This window comes from Festucalex cinctus, chromosome 6 (assembly GCF_051991245.1).
Source record: "Festucalex cinctus isolate MCC-2025b chromosome 6, RoL_Fcin_1.0, whole genome shotgun sequence".
NCBI lineage: Eukaryota > Metazoa > Chordata > Actinopteri > Syngnathiformes > Syngnathidae > Festucalex > Festucalex cinctus.
The window spans coordinates 27,925,206-27,939,433 of record NC_135416.1 but is presented as its reverse complement, the minus strand read 5'-3'; the positions used below and the strand labels follow the sequence as shown (position 1 = coordinate 27,939,433).

The window sequence follows — 14,228 nt, the reverse complement described above, 5'->3', positions numbered from 1 at the left end:
TCTATACATGTGTGAAAACTCGTGAAACTTTGCACACACATCAGACTTGTCATTAACATGAATTTTTAGAGATTTCTTGTGCAATTTGCAATAAATCGCACCCTCTATACATTTTTTATGGAGCATTTCCGATTGGATGATTCAAGCGCGAAATAACTAAAGATGACTTGACTTGACCTAGATTTGTGAAAACTCAGAGGCATACCTATTATATTATTATTATTTTTTGTACCTTACAAGATTATCTCTTGTGCCACATTAAACCCCTTTGCAGGCCTGAGCCAAACCACGGTCCATACATTTGATACCACTGCTTTATTTCAATGGTCAAGTACTTCATAACCACACCTACTTATGCTTGTCCTTGCATATATAGTAGACAACAAAGAGCTCTTTCAACAAAAGACATTTCCATCTACAAAGTCATACAAGGTAAGCACTCTATAAATTCTGCAATCACTACACTTCTATTCCTAAATTATCACTTCAAATACCAACAATGGTTAATACAGCTACAAATTTCTTGTATGTTTATGAAGTATGATACTGTATTTATTTCTACTCCTTTGCTTTTCTACAGAACATGAACAAATCAACAAGCAAATTCTCTTTTGATAAAGACCCTCTAATCAACTCCATACGCAAAGATTGCCACCTTTTTTCCGTAAGTATACAATACATAAACTAAACAGGACAACTTTCTCAATCATATACAGTATGCCATACATATATGTATTAAGTTCTCATTTATTAACAGGTTTGTTAAAGGCACCTTTAGTGTGTTTTTCTGTTTGTAATGTTTCTCCACGAGCACGTCTAGTTAGGGCCCGAGCAGCGGCGGCGGCGGTGCCGCTGCGAGGCCCTATTGTTTTTGTAGGAATTCTTCTTATTATTATTATTCTTATTATTATTCTTCTCCGCAAACAATCGCATTTTTGAGACGCTAAACGTGAACGAAAACTCACCAAACTTTACACGCACATCAGGCCTGGCGAAAAATTTGATATTTTAAAGTCGCCATACATGATAACAGAAAAATGGCTCCATAGCGCCACCTACATAGGTTAAACGGATCCCTGTCCCGCTACGATTGTCCTATGGCGACGAAAATTGTGTGGCACCCGTAGCACATCCAGATGAACAAAAACCTCTTTGATGTGTGTACCCTAAAATAGACAGAAAGTGAGGTATGATCATCTGACTGTCCAATTTTGGCCCAGTTTTGCACATTTACAGGGGTCATACTTTTGCCCGCTTCTCCTACACGGTTAACCCGATTAACTTCAAACTTGGGATGGACCATCTCAACACCTGGGACAACATCATTGTAAAAAATCTAAAGTTTTTGATATACTATATGACGTCGGCGACGCATCAAATTTAGAGTTTAAAAATTCTTACTTCATGAAGCATTGCCGGTTGTACGTTTAATCTAGAGCTACGAAAATTTGTACACATATGTAACAGGCTATGACCTACAAAAAACTCTTTTTGAACCATATGCTAAACCTCACAGGAAGTCCGCCATTTTGATTTATTTTGGAACGTGTTGCCATTTTTTTGGCCATTTCATCGGGGTCTTATTTTAACGAACTCCTCCTACAGTGTTTATCCGATCATCTTCAAACTTGGTGTGATTCATCTTAAGATGTTGAAGATGAAAAGTTATTGAAAGCTTTGTATTTCGTCGCACGCTGTTGTCATGGCATGCACTGTTTGCAAAGGAAAAAAAATATCCTTAAAGAAGCATTGCCAGTTGTACGAAGCAGCTAGAGCTACGAAAATTTGTAGACATATGTAACAGCCCAAGATGTACAAAAAAGTCTCTTGGTGCCCTGTGCTAAACCCAACAGGAAGTCCCCCAGGGGCCGGGCATCACATTTTAAGCTAAAAAACTCCTCTTTAACAAAGCATACCCGGCTGTACGTTTCACCTAGAGTTACCAAAATTTGTAGAGGTATATAACAGCCCTCGAGGTACAAAAAACTCTTTTTGAACCATATGCTAAACCTAACAGGATGTCCGCCATTTTTATTTACTTTGGAATGTGTTGCCATTTTTTGGGCCATTTCATAGGGGTCATATTTTAACGAACTCCTCCTACAGAGTTTATCCGATCATCTTCAAACTTGGTGTGACTCATCTTAAGATGTTGAGGATGAAAAGTTATTGAAAGCTCTTTATTTCGTCGCACGCTGTTGTCGTGGCATGCACTTTTTGCAAAGGAAAAAAATCCCTCTTAATGAAGCATTCCCAGTTGTACGAAGTAGCTAGAGCTACAAAAAATTGTAGACATATGTAACAGCCCACAGTGTACAAAAAAGTCTCTTGGTGCCATGTGCTAAACCCAACAGGAAGTCCCCCAGGGGCCGGGCATCACATTTTGAGCTAGAAAACTCCTCTTTAACGAAGCATTCCCGGTTGTACGTTTCACCTAGCGCGATGATAATTTGCAGGCATACATAAGAGCCCACGATGTACAAAAAAGTCTCTTGGAACCATGTGATAAACCAAACAGGAAGTCTGCCATTTTGATTTACGATGGGATTTGTTGCCATTTTTTGTGGCCTTTTTCAGTTGTCATATTTTAACGAACTCCTCGTACAAAGTTCATCCGACCGTCTTCAAACTTGGTGTGTTTCATCTTAAGATGTTTAAGATGCAAAGTTATCAAAAGTTTTTTATTTTGTCGCACGCTGCTGCTATAGCGATGCAGTTTGCCAAGTGAAGTGCTGCTTTGTTTTTTTATCTATACATGTGTGAAAACTTATGAAACTTTGCAAACACATCAGACTTGTCATGAACATGAATTTTTAGAGATTTATTGTGCAATTTGCAATAAATAGCGCCCTCTAGACATTTTTATGAAGTATTTCCGATTGTATGATTCTGCTAGATTTGTGAAAATTAGGACAGACCCCTATCAGCCTAATACCTACAAAAAAGTATTATGTAGCCATTTGCCAAACCAAAGAGGAAGTCCGCTATTTTGATTTTATTTTGGGAATTATACATAATTTTTGGCCTTTTTCATTAAACTTTGCACAGACAAGGCATGGAAAAAACTAACATTTTAAATGGTCCTTGTTCCATGTAACAGTACCCCAACGTGCCAGTACCCTGACGTGCAAGTAACCCAACGTTGTGCTCAATAGCGCCCTCTATGCATTTTTATGGAGCATTTCCAATTGTATGATTCAAGCGATACACAACTAAAGATGACTTGACCTAGATTTGTGAAAACTGGGAGGCATACCTATTAGCTTAAGACCTACAAAAAGTATTCTGTAGCCGTATGCTAAACCTAAAAGGAAGTCCGCCATTTTGAATTTATTTTGGGAATTGCACACCATATTTTGCGTTTTGATTAAACTTTGCACATACAAGGCTTGTCAAAAACATTTTAGATGGTCCTTGTCCTATTTGACAGTACCCCAACGTGCCAGTACCCCGACGTGCAAGTACCCCAACGTGGTCCGGGTTGCGAGGGCCCTTTATAGCTGCTCGCAGCTCTAGTTATTATTATTCTTCTTCTTCTTTGTTATTATTCTTTTCCGCAAACAACCACATTTTTGAGGCACTAAACATGAACGAAAACTCACCAAACTTTACACGCAGATCGGGTCTGGCGAAAAATTTGATATTTTAAAGTCGCCATACATGATAACAGAAAAATGGCTCTGTAGCGCCACCTACATAGGTTTAACGGATCCCTGTCCCGCTACGATTGTCCTATGGCTACGAAAATTGTGTGGCACCTGTAGCACATCCAGATGAACAAAAACCTCTTTGATATGTGTACCCTAAAATAGACACGAAGTGAGGTATGAGTATTTGAATGTCCAATTTTGGCCCATTTTTGCACATTTACAGGGGTCATACTTTTGCCCGCTTCTCCTACACGGTTAACCCGATTGACTTCAAACTTGGGCTGTACCATCTCAACACCTGGGACAACATCACGGTAAAAAATCTAAAGTTTTTGACATACTATATGACGGTGGCGGGGCATCAAATTTACAGTTTCAAAATTCTTACTTAACGAAGCATTGCCGGTGGTACGTTTAATCTAGAGCTACGAAAATTGGTACACATATGTAACAGACTATGATCTACAAAAAAGCCTGTTGGTGCCATATGCTAAACCTAACAGGAAGTCCGCCAGAGGCGAGGCATCAAATTTTGTGTTTCAAAATTCTAACTTAATGAAGCATTCCCGGCTGTAAATTTCACCTAGAGTTACCAATATTTGAAGACATATGTAACAGCCCTCAAGGTACAAAAAACTCTTTTTGAACCATATGCTAAACCGAACAGGAAGTCCGCCATTTTGATTTACTTTGGAACGTGTTGCCATTTTTTGGGCCATTTCATAGGGGTCTTATTTTAACGAACTCCTCCTACAGAGTTTATCCGATCATCTCCAAACTTGGTGTGATTCATCTTAAGATGTTGAAGATGAAAAGTTATTGAAAGCTTTTTATTTTGTCGCACGCTGTTGCCGTGGCATGCACAGTTTGCAAAGGAAAAAATTACTTCTTAATGAAGCATTCCCAGTTGTACGAAGCAGCTAGAGCTACGAAAATTTGGAGACAAATGTAACAGCCCACGATGTACAAAAAAGTCTCTTGGTGCCATGTGCTAAACCCAACAGGAAGTCCCGTAGGGGCCGGGCATCACATTTTGAGCTAAAAAACTCCTCTTTAACGAAGCATTCCCGGTTGTACGTTTCACCTAGCGCTATGATAATTTAGAGGCATACATAAGAGCCCACGATGTACAAAAAAGTCTCTTGGAACCATGTGCTAAACCAAACAGGAAGTCCGCCATTTTGATTTATGATGGGATTTGTAGACTTTTTTTGTGGCCTTTTTTAGGGGTCATATTTTAACTCCTCCTACAAAATTCATCCGACCGTGTTCAAACTTGGTGTGTTTCATCTTAAGATGTTTAAGATGCAAATTTATCGAAAGTTTTTTATTTTGTCGCACGCTGCTGCTATAGCGATGCATTGGTTGCCAAGTAAAGTGCTGCTTTGTTTTTTTTTATCTATACATGTGTGAAAACTCGTGAAACTTTGCACACACATCAGACTTGTCATTAACATGAATTTTTAGAGATTTCTTGTGCAATTTGCAATAAATCGCACCCTCTATACATTTTTTATGGAGCATTTCCGATTGGATGATTCAAGCGCGAAATAACTAAAGATGACTTGACTTGACCTAGATTTGTGAAAACTCAGAGGCATACCTATTATATTATTATTATTTTTTGTACCTTACAAGATTATCTCTTGTGCCACATTAAACCCCTTTGCAGGCCTGAGCCAAACCACGGTCCATACATTTGATACCACTGCTTTATTTCAATGGTCAAGTACTTCATAACCACACCTACTTATGCTTGTCCTTGCATATATAGTAGACAACAAAGAGCTCTTTCAACAAAAGACATTTCCATCTACAAAGTCATACAAGGTAAGCACTCTATAAATTCTGCAATCACTACACTTCTATTCCTAAATTATCACTTCAAATACCAACAATGGTTAATACAGCTACAAATTTCTTGTATGTTTATGAAGTATGATACTGTATTTATTTCTACTCCTTTGCTTTTCTACAGAACATGAACAAATCAACAAGCAAATTCTCTTTTGATAAAGACCCTCTAATCAACTCCATACGCAAAGATTGCCACCTTTTTTCCGTAAGTATACAATACATAAACTAAACAGGACAACTTTCTCAATCATATACAGTATGCCATACATATATGTATTAAGTTCTCATTTATTAACAGGTTTGTTAAAGGCACCTTTAGTGTGTTTTTCTGTTTGTAATGTTTCTCCACGAGCACGTCTAGCCATTGATATCATGTAGAACACATATGCTAACCTTTTAGAGACAATTGAAGCTTACTTGCACAGTAGCCACTATCTTAACCACTTAATTCACATGTCTACTTGACAACTTATTACATGTAGTGAAATGGTACTTTGTGCGTCTTATGCTTTTTTCTGAACACTGCTTTTCAACTCTTTCCTTAAAACCAATACATGCGGCACTGTTATACTGTATAAATATATATGTCCGTGTGTATATATAACCATTTATGTACCTGTCGTATCCTTACTTTTATTCATCATTTCATCACACAATCCTAAAACATTGCTTTTTGACCCAGAGGATTCAACTATACCATTTTTGCGTGTCTTATTACTTACTAGCTATATTATTTATTAACGGGCAAAAACTATGAATATAAGATCACCGTCAAATATTACGTCTGTAATATCCATATACAGTGCATTACATAATATGCATTTGTATTAAGACACTACCATGCTAAAAATATGCACACGACTGTTCTGTAAACTACACCTAAGACAACCAAACTTCACAGATCTAACATGATTCTTCATTCTTTTTTGTTCTACAGATGTATCAAATGCTGCCACACAGACAGAAGAAGCCACTGAGGACATGCACGAAGACGATGATCACAATATAACAGGACAGGTTAACCCCCCTGAAGTTTTAGCCCGCAGGTCAAAGCGTCCTAGGACTAATTCATCCATGGAGGTTACATTATCCTAAGACAGACTATGTGCTAACCCAAACTCTTTGACCCCAAGGGATTCATCTGTCCCAGAAAACTTTTACACTAAAGAGTTTATCTGTCCTAGGGCGCTGTTAACCCCAGGTTAAAGTGTTATTTAATCTGTCCTGTTACAACAGCTATACATAAACAGCTGCATTCCTCTCCTGTTCCATCTCTCGCACTTCTTTCATCTCTTTTTCTCCTCTACTTATACCTATGCTTGCTCATGTGCTTTTTTCCCCTTTAGATGATGTCATTGGTTAGCCTGCTTCAAAGCTACATTTTTTCTTGAATAACTGTCACACATTTACTGTTTGCTGGACCCTACAAAACTGTCACAATACTTCACTATGTCATGAATACATATGTGTTGCACAGCGACACCACATTAAGAGTCATCAAAAAGCTTTTTATTTGATCACACACCATCTCTGTGCCATGCAATGTTTTCAAATAAACAGATGCTGGTTTTGAATATCAAACGAGCGACTTTTCATGAAACTTTGCACACACATCAGAAAGTCCACACTTTTGAATTTATTTTGGGAATTGTGCATCATTTTTGGCCTTTTACTGCACCTTTTTACACACAAGGCACGGCAAATGCATTTCTATTTTCCATGGTCCTTGTCTATTTAACAGTACCCCAACGTGCAAGTCCCCCGACTTGCATATACCCCAACGTGGCCCGGGTTGCGAGGGCCCTTTATAGCTGCTCGCAGCTCTAGTTATTATTCTTCTTCTTCTTCTTTTTCTTTGTTATTATTCTTTTCCGCAAACAACCACATTTTTGAGGCACTAAACATGAACGAAAACTCACCAAACTTTACACGGAGATCGGGCCTGGCGAAAAATTTGATATTTTAAAGTCGCCATACATGATAACAGAAAAATGGCTCTGTAGCGCCACCTACATAGGTTTAACGGATCCCTGTCCCGCTACGATTGTCCTATGGCTACGAAAATTGTGTGGCACCTGTAGCACATCCAGATGAACAAAAACCTCTTTGATATGTGTACCCTAAAATAGACAGGAAGTGAGGTATGAGTACTTGAATGTCCAATTTTTGCCAATTTTTGCACATTTACAGGGGTCATACTTTTGCCCGCTTCTCCTACACGGTTAACCCGATTGACTTCAAACTTGGGCTGTACCATCTCAACACCTGGGACAACATCATGGTAAAAAATCTAAAGTTTTTGACATACTATATGACGGTGGCGGGGCATCAAATTTACAGTTTCAAAATTCTTACTTAACAAAGCATTGCCGGTGGTACGTTTAATTGAGAGCCACGAAAATTGGTACACATATGTAACAGACTATGATCTACAAAAAAACTCTTTTTGAACCATATGCTAAACCTAACAGGAAGTCCGCCAGAGGCGAGGCATCAAATTTTGTGTTTCAAAATTCTTATTTAATGAAGCATTCCCGGCTGTACATTTCACCTAGAGTTACCAACATTTGAAGACATATGTAACAGCCCTCAAGGTACAAAAAACTCTTTTTGAACCATATGCTAAACCGAACAGGAAGTCCGCCATTTTGATTTACTTTGGAACGTGTTGCCATTTTTTGGGCCATTTCATAGGGGTCTTATTTTAACGAACTCCTCCTACAGAGTTTATCCGATCATCTCCAAACTTGGTGTGATTCATCTTAAAATGTTGAAGATGAAAAGTTATTGAAAGCTTTTTATTTCGTCGCACGCTGTTGCCGTGGCATGCACAGTTTGCAAAGGAAAAAATTCCCTCTTAATGAAGCATTCACAGTTGTACGAAGCAGCGAGAGCTACGAAAATTTGGAGACAAATTTAACAGCCCACAATGTACAAAAAAGTCTCTTGGTGCCATGTGCTAAACCCAACAGGAAGTCCCGTAAGGGCCGGTCATCACATTTTGAGGTAAAAAACTCCTCTTTAACGAAGCATTCCCGGTTGTACGTTTCACCTAGCGCTATGATAATTTAGAGGCATACATAAGAGCCCACGATGTACAAAATAGTCTCTTGGAACCATCTTCCAAAACAAACAGGAAGTCCGCCATTTTGATTTACGTTGGGATTTGTAGCCATTTTTTGTGGCCTTTTTTAGGGGTCATATTTTAACGAACTCCTCCTACAAAATTTATCCGACTGTCTTCAAACTTGGTGTGCTTCATCTTAAGATGTTTAAGATACAAAGTTATCGAAAGTTATTTATTTTGTCCCACGCCGTTTCATGGCGATGCATTGTTTGCCAAGTAAAATGCTGCTTTTTTTGGGGGGGGGTCTAAACATGTGCAAAAACCCATGAAACTTTACACACACATCAGGCTTGTCATAAGCATGAATATTTTAGAGATTTCTTATTAAATTTGCAATAAATGCTTCAATAGCGCCCTCTAGACATTTTTATGAAGTCTTTCCGATTATATGATTCAGCTAGATGTGTGAATATTGGCAGGCATGCCTAATATATTCAAAAAGTATTCTATATAGCCATGTGCCAATCCATTTTGATTTTATTTTGTTAACTGTGCATCATTTTTGGCCTTTCCATGAAACTTTAAAAACACAAAGCATGGCAAAAATGTTTAAAATTTAGATAGTTTCCTATTTGACAGTACCCCAACATGCCAGTACCCCGACGTGCAAATACCCCAACGTGGCCCGGGTTGCGAGGGCCCTTTATAGCTGCTCGCAGCTCTAGTTATTCTTCTTCTTCTTCTTCTTCTTCTTTTTCTTTGTTATTATTCTTTTCCGCAAACAACCACATTTTTGAGGCACTAAACATGAACGAAAACTCACCAAACTTTACACGCAGATCGGGTATGGCGAAAAATTTGATATTTTAAAGTCGCCATACATGATAACAGAAAAATGGCTCTGTAGCGCCACCTACATAAGTTTAACGGATCCCTGTCCCGCTACGATTGTCCTATGGCTACGAAAATTGTGTGGCACCTGTAGCACATCCAGATGAACAAAAACCTCTTTGATATGTGTACCCTAAAATAGACAGGAAGTGAGGTATGAGTATTTGAATGTCCAATTTTGGCCCATTTTTGCACATTTACAGGGGTCATACTTTTGCCCGCTTCTCCTACACGGTTAACCCGATTGACTTCAAACTTGGGCTGTACCATCTCAACACCTGGGACAACATCATGGTAAAAAATCTAAAGTTTTTGACATACTATATGACGGTGGCGGGGCATCAAATTTACAGTTTCAAAATTCTTACTTAACGAAGCATTGCCGGTGGTACGTTTAATCTAGAGCTACGAAAATTGGTACACATATGTAACAGACTATGATCTACAAAAAAGCCTGTTGGTGCCATATGCTAAACCTAACAGGAAGTCCGCCAGAGGCGAGGCATCAAATTTTGTGTTTCAAAATTCTAACTTAATGAAGCATTCCCGGCTGTACATTTCACCTAGAGTTACCAATATTTGAAGACATATGTAACAGCCCTCAAGGTACAAAAAACTCTTTTTGAACCATATGCTAAACCGAACAGGAAGTCCGCCATTTTGATTTACTTTGGAACGTGTTGCCATTTTTTGGGCCATTTCATAGGGGTCTTATTTTAACGAACTCCTCCTACAGAGTTTATCCGATCATCTCCAAACTTGGTGTGATTCATCTTAAAATCCTTCTTAATGAAGCATTCCCAGTTGTACGAAGCAGCTAGAGCTACGAAAATTTGGAGACAAATGTAACAGCCCACGATGTACAAAAAAGTCTCTTGGTGCCATGTGCTAAACCCAACAGGAAGTCCCGTAGGGGCCGGGCATCACATTTTGAGCTAAAAAACTCCTCTTTAACGAAGCATTCCCGGTTGTACGTTTCACCTAGCGCTATGATAATTTAGAGGCATACATAAGAGCCCACGATGTACAAAAAAGTCTCTTGGAACCATGTGCTAAACCAAACAGGAAGTCCGCCATTTTGATTTATGATGGGATTTGTAGCCTTTTTTTGTGGCCTTTTTTAGGGGTCATATTTTAACTCCTCCTACAAAATTCATCCGACCGTGTTCAAACTTGGTGTGTTTCATCTTAAGATGTTTAAGATGCAAATTTATCGAAAGTTTTTTATTTTGTCGCACGCTGCTGCTATAGCGATGCATTGGTTGCCAAGTAAAGTGCTGCTTTGTTTTTTTTTATCTATACATGTGTGAAAACTCGTGAAACTTTGCACACACATCAGACTTGTCATTAACATGAATTTTTAGAGATTTCTTGTGCAATTTGCAATAAATCGCACCCTCTATACATTTTTTATGGAGCATTTCCGATTGGATGATTCAAGCGCGAAATAACTAAAGATGACTTGACTTGACCTAGATTTGTGAAAACTCAGAGGCATACCTATTATATTATTATTATTTTTTGTACCTTACAAGATTATCTCTTGTGCCACATTAAACCCCTTTGCAGGCCTGAGCCAAACCACGGTCCATACATTTGATACCACTGCTTTATTTCAATGGTCAAGTACTTCATAACCACACCTACTTATGCTTGTCCTTGCATATATAGTAGACAACAAAGAGCTCTTTCAACAAAAGACATTTCCATCTACAAAGTCATACAAGGTAAGCACTCTATAAATTCTGCAATCACTACACTTCTATTCCTAAATTATCACTTCAAATACCAACAATGGTTAATACAGCTACAAATTTCTTGTATGTTTATGAAGTATGATACTGTATTTATTTCTACTCCTTTGCTTTTCTACAGAACATGAACAAATCACCAAGCAAATTCTCTTTTGATAAAGACCCTCTAATCATCTCCATACGCAAAGATTGCCAACTTTTTTCCGTAAGTATACAATACATAAACTAAACAGGACAACTTTCTCAATCATATACAGTATGCCATACATATATGTATTAAGTTCTCATTTATTAACAGGTTTGTTAAAGGCACCTTTAGTGTGTTTTTCTGTTTGTAATGTTTCTCCACGAGCACGTCTAGCCATTGATATCATGTAGAACACATATGCTAACCTTTTAGAGACAATTGAAGCTTACTTGCACAGTAGCCACTATCTTAACCACTTAATTCACATGTCTACTTGACAACTTATTACATGTAGTGAAATGGTACTTTGTGCGTCTTATGCTTTTTTCTGAACACTGCTTTTCAACTCTTTCCTTAAAACCAATACATGCGGTACTGTTATACTGTATAAATATATATGTCCGTGTGTATATATTTGTATATTCTTTCAAATAAACTCGTTTTGACACACACAGCCATTGAGTAACATGCAACACGACCACAACGTTTTGCACCAACACGTTACCTCTGCTATTTAGAATCATGGAATCTAACATGACTGATTTTCATTGAATGCTTTGTCATTACAGTATGCATGCATTGATCATGCTTCCAGTCGCAACGACTTATACCAGCGCAGCCTTGATCTTCATTCCCAAATGAACCAACTAGTCCATGTGACTCGAGTCAATCGAGCACTTGAAAAACAGATAGACTTCAAAACCAAGCTTGTGAAAGAACTCCAGACTGCATTGGATATAAAGGATGCATGTGATGCATTTGTCCGTGATGGTAAGCTATATGACATGGAAGACACACAAACACTAACACAGCAAGCATCCCCATCCTACACATTGTGTATAATGAATGACATGTTTGACAATGGACATTTTTACATTTTTTTGTTAATGCACGTTCCTTTTTTTCTGTTAGGAATATCTTGAAGGTAACATTGGACTGTTAACTAAAACACTGACTGATTATTGAGCCGCAATTTCTCAATGTATATAATGTGAATACATACTACACTTGATTACTTTCAAATGTGACTGATATCATGTAGCTATGCTGTGATCTTGCCCTCTTTCATCCACTGATAGACACTTCAAAGTTTTTTTTTTTCTGTATCTTCTCAAAATAACTGACATATTCATGGAAAAGATTGTATTTAAATTCTATCATTATTAATTACTATTATTATGCTTATGTCTTTGCCCCTGATTATGATGTTTCTATACCATAGATTTAAAAAAAAAATAATTTTGGACATACTGTGACTTGACCATTACAATACTAATTTTTACTAAGAAAAAATCAATCACACACCATAATATTTTATACTTATCCTGCATGTATCTGGACACACCATGCCAAATTTTACACTTACATAACCATTTATGTACCTGTCGTATCCTTACTTTTATTCATCATTTCATCACACAATCCTAAAACATTGCTTTTTGACCCAGAGGATTCAACTATACCATTTTTGCGTGTCTTATTACTTACTAGCTATATTATTTATTAACGGGCAAAAACTATGAATATAAGATCACCGTCAAATATTACGTCTGTAATATCCATATACAGTGCATTACATAATATGCATTTGTATTAAGACACTACCATGCTAAAAATATGCACACGACTGTACTGTAAACTACACCTAAGACAACCAAACTTCACAGATCTAACATGATTCTTCATTCTTTTTTGTTCTACAGATGTATCAAATGCTGCCACACAGACAGAAGAAGCCACTGAGGACATGCACGAAGACGATGATCACAATATAACAGGACAGGTTAACCCCCCTGAAGTTTTAGCCCGCAGGTCAAAGCGTCCTAGGAATAATTCATCCATGGAGGTTACATTATCCTAAGACAGACTATGTGCTAACCCAAACTCTTTGACCCCAAGGGATTCATCTGTCCCAGAAAACTTTTACACTAAAGAGTTTATCTGTCCTAGGGCGCTGTTAACCCCAGGTTAAAGTGTTATTTAATCTGTCCTGTTACAACAGCTATACATAAACAGCTGCATTCCTCTCCTGTTCCATCTCTCGCACTTCTTTCATCTCTTTTTCTCCTCTACTTATACCTATGCTTGCTCATGTGCTTTTTTCCCCTTTAGATGATGTCATTGGTTAGCCTGCTTCAAAGCTACATTTTTTCTTGAATAACTGTCACACATTTACTGTTTGCTGGACCCTACAAAACTGTCACAATACTTCACTATGTCATGAATACATATGTGTTGCACAGCGACACCACATTAAGAGTCATCAAAAAGCTTTATTTGATCACACACCATCTCTGTGCCATGCAATGTTTTCAAATGAACAGATGCTGGTTTTGAATATCAAACGAGCGACTTTTCATGAAACTTTGCACACACATCAGAAAGTCCACACTTTTGAATTTATTTTGGGAATTGTGCATCATTTTTGGCCTTTTACTGCACCTTTTTACACACAAGGCACGGCAAATGCATTTCTATTTTCCATGGTCCTTGTCTATTTAACAGTACCCCAACGTGCAAGTCCCCCGACTTGCATATACCCCAACGTGGCCCGGGTTGCGAGGGCCCTTTATAGCTGCTCGCAGCTCTAGTTATTAGGGCCCGAGCAGCGACCGCTGCGAGGTCCCTATTGTTTTTGTAAAAATTCTTCTTCTTCTTCTTCTTCTTCTTCTTCTTCTTCTTCTTCTTTATTCTCCGCAAACGATCGCGATTTTGGGTACCTAAACATTCACGAAAACTCACCGAACTTTGCGCACTCTTCGGGCCCGGCGAAAAATTTTATATTATGAAGGCGTCATAACAACGCGACTCTATAGCGCCCC

The 14,228-nt window shown here is 38.1% G+C and overlaps 1 long non-coding RNA gene across 1 annotated transcript; it reads left to right on the top strand.

The window, feature by feature from the left end:
* Positions 1-11,343: 11,343 nt before the first annotated feature.
* On the top strand, positions 11,344-13,666 carry LOC144020080 (uncharacterized). Its single transcript, XR_013283799.1, has 3 exons — positions 11,344-11,424; positions 11,976-12,177; positions 13,110-13,666. It is a non-coding gene; the product is annotated as an uncharacterized LOC144020080 (long non-coding RNA).
* Positions 13,667-14,228: the final 562 nt, after the last annotated feature.